We start from the raw sequence: 8,547 nt of genomic DNA on the forward strand, positions 1-8,547 counted from the left end.
TTATAGGTTTACAGGTTTGCTGACAAGGCTGGGGGTGTTTATTTAGAAAGCCATACTTAACATGGGGAGGTTGGAATGTTTAATACAATTATTTTACTAAAATGATTTTTTTCATTTAAAAATAAAATTATTTCTTTTTTAATAAAGTTTTATTTTAAAATATTTGTTTTTGTTTATTTATATAAAATTACGATAGTTGAATTGTATTCTTTCAATTATATTGGCAAGTAAAATATAAAAGATTAAAACGGAACGAAATTAAAATTTCCATCACATTTTCAATACAATCCCAAAACATAAAGCTTTCCTCGCCAATGAATTGTTTTGATAATATACGTAAAGTGAAATAAATCGAATATAAAATTAAATGAAAATATATTAAATAATTAAATGTTAAATAGATTTTGTAAATAGTACAGTTGAAATGATTAGAATATTTCCAATATGTAATAAGGTCGAGGTGATTAGTTAAAGAGATTTAATATAATGTGATATGCAAATGAGCATAAGCCATTCGATATGGGGGTGGTTTGTAGACTAGTATATAAAGAAATTAGGCATAGATTCTTATGTCTCCTATAACAGAAACATCCTAAAATGGGTTCTAATGTTTCTCTACCAGGAGAGATCTACCCTCTCACCTCCTTTATATTTCGTTGATGATGGAGAGCTGTACACACAGACAGAAACACACGAACCCTATTACTTCATAAATATATATATATATATATATATATATATATATATATATATATATATATATAATTTGGAATCTATTCAATTACCACAAGTATAATTATAGCATATATATATATATATATATATGACGTAAATGAACACTTAAAATTAAGATGTTTAAAATTCAACGTTATTTCAAGCGGTTATGACAGCCCCTTTAAGAAATTCGTTTCTTATTGTTGAGCACTTTCAGTTAAATTAAAAGTCGGTCTATTTAGCTCTTATGCGTATATCATCGTACAACGATTAGATCACTGTCTGACTGACGTAAATGAACACTTAAAATTAAGATGTTTAAAATTCAACGCTATTTCAAGCGGTTAATGGTAGCCGAATGGATTAGGTCTCCGCTAATCGAGCCAGAGATGTCTCGTGATACGGGGTTCGAATTGTTCGACTGGTAGTAATCGTGACACCCTGCACTGAAGGTTCCCGAAAGGATGAAACACTAGTGTCTGTAGGTATTTAATTATTATAATAGAAAAAAAATATATATATATACATACGTCCATCACTTAGTTCGTTCAATGGTATACCCAATAACTCATAATAAGACATCCATATAAATCCATGAAATATATTTTGATAAAAGGTGAAAAGTGGAAGTAGAAACAGATTTCTTTAAAATCATTAGAGCAAATAATAAACATTCAAATTTACAGATATTTCCAGAAAACAGTCCAAAAACACAGATGACATGACGTATATCTATATATTTATGAAAGTGAAAGTTGATGTCTGTCTGTGTGTGAATCTGTGTGTCTGTGTGTCTGTATGTGTGTGTACATTTCCCTATGCAATAACTCTGTCAATTTAAAGTCTATAGACTCGAAATTTGATATACAGGATACTGAGAGTTGGGAAAATCGATGTGATCGGTTTTCGGCCAGAAATATGGCGATTAAGGGGTCAAAGTTCAACGATTAAACTTTTGAGAACTCTACAACACTCCTCGCACAATTTTCGGCCTAAACACTTGAAATTTTAGATATAGGTTCCTTGGACATGGATCTAACTGTATAACTCAATTTGAGCCCAAAACAATAAAATTTAAGGGATCATAATAGGGGTCAAATTTTAAAAAATACCACTTTTTTTTTGCTCAGCATACACCTACAAACACCCGAGCAACGCTTGGCTGAAATGCTAGTATCTATATAAATGTCTAACGATACTAAACAAAAACAATAAAATGTATAACTGTAGAAGGAATTACTTTGTCGAGATTCTGCTTTTCACTTTTCAAACGTAATAATAAGAGTAAATTATGTCTTACACTTTTTATTTGCAATATTTGTGAATATTACATGATTGAATAAGGCGTAACCTCCCGTGAAATTTTTCATATGATCTTTAAACTTAAAAATGAAATTCCAAATGAAAATAATATAGCTATCGAAAGGCAGCTTTTTACGCCGTATCCCTTTTTCTTATGGTTAATACAGTAATAATGCTTTCAAACTAAGAAAACCTTTTATAGCTATCAGCAATCTGTCTCGTACACCATCTGACACACCACGAAGTTTTTTTTTGTATATTGTTACATTATCGGTTACACAAAACTCTTTTATTGTGTTTTTCTTTACAGCAGTAATTCTTAGCATGAAATAAAAGTCATTACTTCTCTTACTACAATGCTCTATCCGCGAGAAGTATGCACATCTAGTAATACGTAATGGTGGAAACATTTGTTTCGACAGCCATTAAATATTTTCATAGAAATCTGGTGTTGAAAGTGTTTCCGCCGTCAGATTTCGGAGTCGAATTTGTATGTACTGTTGTTGTGTACGTCATATCTGTGTGTACTCGATCACAGCTGATCGTATTACATGCCACAAACAATTAAACTGTATTTCGTAACGCGGCTGCATTTTATGCGTGGCACGATTGGCGATCCAGTGATCTGGATTAAGTACACTTGTCTCAAACGAAGAACATCAACATTCATTTAAAATTCGTACGTCATTCGCTTCTTTTCTTTATGTCACGGCATCATTGAATATGAAAACAAACAAAAAAAGTAAAGTGCGCTACGCACCTACTATCACATGCTTTTCTTCTGTAAAACATTCATAGTATAAACTTTCACCTTTTAAAAGCAGGTTATCTTTCATTCTATGTGTTCCGAATTCAAACGGTATTTCTATTAGAATTATTGTTATTCAAAGTCTCATTAGTGAAAAACATTACTACGAAACTGACTCACTATAGTATGTATGCATCGGTTAAGTGTTGAGACATCTTTAAAAGAGTCCAGTCTCGATACTGAGTGTGAAGTATTTTCCAGTAACAAATATGGCGGCAGTAATTGCTAGTAACAAATATGACGGTCAATAATCAAATGCGGTCGGTGACGTAGTTAATAGCGAACTGATTGAATCTAAAAGTCGACAATTTTTATAGTAACTTTGGAAGATTTCCATTGGGTGGTTAAAACAGCCGATGGTTATAAAAACGATTGTCAAAGTCATTGGTGGCATAACCCCCATTAGTTCGTCTGATGGGAGGATGTGTCTCCTAGCGGCTTTGGCTGCATGGAGACACATCCATGGGTAGAAGTACTCGTCAACGATCCGTTCTTGACACTCAGCCCGACAGGTGAGGGGCCGGGGAACGGGCCCAGCACCTGTTGAACTGAGCTACACCACTTGGGTACTACCTAGGAGGTCCACCCTCCCAGGCCTTGCCACCGGGCTTTCCGTGAGGAAGTAAATTGTTTGTCGCCTAAGGCGCCCCTACCGGGGAATGTCGACGGGGGTGCCCAGGCAATTTTTTTGAGGCGGGAGTGCCCCTTCTTTAGGGGAGCTCGCCTGTTCTGCACCTTCCGCCCTTGTGCCACATTTCGCAGCAAATATATCTACCCCTCCATTAGGACTCAAAAACATTTTACAGCATCCAAGTGCACTGTCGACAAATATCGCCTCTTGCATCAAATATTATCTATTCCATCATTAGTGTCATCCTCTCTTGATATTTTCATCATTCCACAAGCAATCTTATTAATACGTGTCTTTTAGTAGATATTGGCCTTGATAACTGGTACAAAAGAATGGGTTCTGAATAAGATTGAACTATGCCGAAAACTGCCGGACAAAATAAATAGCAGGAAATTGCGATATTTGGGAACATGTGGCTAACAAAAGGTCTAATCCTGGAAAAAGAGGGCTTGTAAGTCCAAAACAAGAATGTCAGACAACGTAAAGGAAATCGCGGACATCGGCAGGGCTGAGTTGCTCAGAATGGTAAAGAACTAGATTTAGTGGCGATGATTCGTGAGGGGTGGCGCGGCTGGTCAGTAAGTCAAAGAGAGAGAACAGATAATTCATAGCTATATAAACATATCTACGAAAGACAAACTAGCTTGTCCTTATATAATTCTAGGCGGGTAAAAGATATTCTTTACATTACAATGCAACCTGTTCATATTCTACTTATATAGAACTCCATCGCCATTTAACTATGTTAATTGAAGCATTTTCTCTAAGGTGTTTATATTCCTTTTTGAAAGGACTATACGTTCGTACAGTCGGCGTAACAATTAGAGATGGACACTTTCTGAAGTGCAGTAATTTCCTCGAAACACATTCCGTTGAAGTACTTTATACAAAGCACATTGTGGAGATGAGACAGAGGATGTATATTAGTAGACGGTGATTATCTACTCTTTTTTTTAACTTGTCACAGCGGAAAAAAAACGAGTGGTAGGGGCACATGACCAGATTAGACAACTATAATTCTACATTGGGGAATGGTGGGTTTGTAAACTTTAGGATATTGGCAGGTGTGAGATTTGTAACACTCTAAATTGAGCCCTCTTTCTTTTCAGCAGACTTGGCATTAGATTCTATGTATTTATGCCAATCTGTGTTACCTCTAAGTATCAGGAAAGAGACTGCTCTAAAATTTACTTATGTCGTCCCGTCAACCAAAAACAGTTCAATTTAAAATTTATACATTTCAAAATGTTCTTTTTGTTTTATTGATTTTAAGTATGAAATAATTAGTGTTATTACAAGAAAATCTCAAATATCTATTGCGTTTTAAAGAAACATATTGCTAAATTTTTAACTGATTCGTTTTAGTTATTAAACGATTTTGAAATTCTTTTAAATGGAAAAAAGATTCATAGCTAATATTCTTGACATTTTTACTTCCAAATGAAATGTTATTATTGATATTAAATTGTAGACAAATTATATATATTGAATTTAATATCCATCCAAAGCAGTCGATTTCGTCATATCACAATATAAAATATGTGATACATATGTCAGCCGATAATAATAAGACGTTTTGTGTTTCAATTTCGTTCAATAAAATATGAGAAAAAATAGAAAAAAGAAATGACATTTATTCTATATATGCCTAGAAAATGTGTATGCAAGAAAAGAATCGGATTTAATTTAGATTATGTTTATATATATATATATATATATATATATATATATATATATATATACATATTTGCAAAAGTCAGAAAATACATATTTTCCGGAAGAGTATTTTCTTAAGTAAAATTTTAACATTTATTACGCATTTAGTACGTTGAATATGTCAAGCAGAAGTATTACGAAAAACAACACGCACGCATTTCTATGTTTTAGCTTGAACAAAATACTCATTTTTTACCAATTTAGTTTGCTTTTTGTCACCTGGTTTGAAAATATATCTAATTCTATATAGTTTACAATAATAGAATCCTTTTTCTACTTCATTTCTTATGAAATAATGTTTAATATCGATATGTTTAGATCTTTTCTGAATTCCTAAGGTTTATGCCAAGAATATCCTTGTTGTTATCGCAATTAATAACTACGTGGTCTTCATTTAATTATAGCTTTAAAGCAGTCTTTAAAATTGTATTTCTTGGACAAAATAACATAGCGTTATAAACTACGCTTTACATGAAGTAAACGCAACGATCGTAGATTTCCGTCTTTACATAGTCTTGAACAATATCCATTTATACGTTTCTCTCTTCACCATTACACCAATCTGAATATTTCTTTACTTTTAGGGGAGTGTAGATTTCCTCAATTCTAAAGGCTATTCTTTAATCCATTTTTAGATAACAAATGACTTGATGTATTATTTTAATTGGAATCCATTATTGAGATGAGTATTATTTATATTAATTTATTTGTTGCGCACTATTATTCTCATCTTTATTAGTTGTTGTTTTCACGATGTTTCGGCCAACTATTCCTCTATTCCGAAGCCCAGATGAATATTTGGCCGAAACGCCGTGAAACAAAACACAAATAAAAATGAGGATAATACTCCGCAATAAATAAATTAATATAAATAATACTCATCTCAATAATGAATTCCAATTAAAAATGAAGATAGCGGTTTCAATCCTACCCAAAGTGGGCCAGATGTTTACTTGGCTAAAAACGTGGTGAGACGACAACAACTACGGATGGCAGCGATTGCTGAGAATGCAGTTGGGAGATTCGAAATTCCTATCAGTCGCGGTTACCACCTGACGAAGGCCAGAGGAATAGTTGGCCGAAACGTCGTGAAACATTAACTAATAAAGATGAGAATAATAATCCGCAATAAAATAAATTAATATAAACAAATTACTTGTTTAGCAATGTTTATATCCTAAAGTGTCGCTTGTGACTATTTCTGTGTTACCTTTGTTACTGAGTAACGTATTGGGCCTTGTAGCCGACATTAAATATATAACACTTCCTATGATCCCTCGATAAAGTTTACCATCAATTATTTCAGATTTCGCATTTTTATTTACATTATTTTCGAACCGGTGAAATGCGTTTTTTAATTCTTGGATTCTGAATTTAATATGATTTTGCCGATATTGTCCGATTGATTCATCTTTTTATCAGTAAATTGTATTTCCAGAAACCATGATATCCCCATCGCCTATTTTGATTTTTTTTATTAAATCCATTTTTAACATCCACTTACATTTCGTCACAATTTGATGCCACTAAAATGTCATCAACTCACAAGCCTAACATCAGTAATTTATTGCTTAATTTTGTAGTGCACTGTTGTGGGATACTAATCACCCCTATTTAAGAACTAAGTGAAATCAACTAGTCCTATGAATACCACTAGTTTCAAATACTAAATGGAGACATTCATAACGTGTTTAACCACATGCTACGAACACGTTCCTCTCATACCGCTTTATTCTTTATGATAAATACATGATATATTTTATACACTTTACACTATTTGTGGTTTCTTTCATTTGTGACCCCTAGCATGGGTCTACAACATGCACAAACAGACATCACTGATCATTTTAGTATTGTTGTTCAATTGAATAATTATAAATTATTTGATTCTAATTTCTGACACTACGTTCATCATTGCAATGATGTATTTGGCTTCTACACCAATTTTTTCTTTCATTTTTAATACGTTGACAGCTGTAATATAAATTTCACATTCTCTCGGTACATTAAAGTAAACATTTTTACATCGTATTGAAATGCCTTATTAGGCGCCAAAAGATTTTACGCAGCGGGCTCTGCGGAGATTACTAGTGCTGTCTGATGCAGAAACTAACAGGGAGATATTGATCATATTTTCTCAGATTGCACCGCTGTTCGTCCATTGTGTGAGTTAGATGAAATCTACACAGTTCCCATGTTTAGCAGTCGGTTTTTGTTGTGATGTAGACCTTTACAGTTTCTAATCTAATAAATCCCGCTTTGTCAACCAAGCTCCAATCTCAATCCCATTGCCGCAAATTTGTATCTTTCTGTCTTTTCCAAAAATGTTAATGGAATGTGCCCTGATTACCTCTTTGCACTTGTTCCCCATTGACGTACATATCCGGGACAAACCTGTTTATCAACAATATCTGACCACCACTCATTTTTGAGGTTTCTAAATGCAAAAAAAAAGTGCTCTAATAATTTCTTACCTTGAACAGCTAAACTTTTGAATTCCGTTCCTGCTAAATGCTTCTCGGAGTGTATTGATACGGAGAAGTTTAAATATAATGTAAACCAGCATCTTAATCTTTCCTAGGCATAGTCCTAAATAGTAAACCCTTACCATCCAAGTTGCGATGTGCCTTGTTAGGCGTGAGCGTGGATATAAAAAAAGAAAATATTATGCATTGAATGCTGATTTCTAGGTATGTGCCAAATGAATGCCGGTGCTTAAAATATATAAACAAATTTTACCCCTTCCTTTAATAAAAATTCACAAAAAATCAGAAAATTAACCAATTTTAATGACATTTTCAGTATTTATAAAATGATGAACACGAAATATAATGAACTCATGATTTTGATCTAAATCTTAGGGGAAATGCATTATTTTATTTAAACAAAAATACCTTTAATCAAGTTTTGTTTTTTCTTTAGTAAAAAAATGAATGGATTATATTTTTGCCTTTTTTATGAGAATAAAGAATCATAAATTATCACAATTTAAAAAAAAATATTTAATTTGTATAGGAACATTGCGCAAAAACCCCTAAATTTCGTATTTATGAATTCGATATGATTCGAAGAAAAATTAATTTCTTGAACGACTGATATTACATTTAATTACGCATAGTTTACTTAATATTTTCACACCAAATAATTATAAATTCATAATTTGTAATTTTTGTTTTTGAATTACAGATTTTACATAATTTTCATATGCAAGATATTAATGATTTCATTGCTCGCACGGATGTGAAACTTTCGGCGTAACATAATTTTTATATAATCTTGAACAATAATTAAACATAAATTAATTTAAAAACATGAACATAAAAAATAATTAAATTAAAAAATGATAAAAATGATACACATATTTAGAACAGGAATG

The sequence above is a fragment of the Euprymna scolopes genome, chromosome 5 (assembly GCF_053919585.1).
Source record: "Euprymna scolopes isolate OS-2025 chromosome 5, ASM5391958v1, whole genome shotgun sequence".
NCBI classification, from domain to species: Eukaryota; Metazoa; Mollusca; class Cephalopoda; order Sepiida; family Sepiolidae; genus Euprymna; species Euprymna scolopes.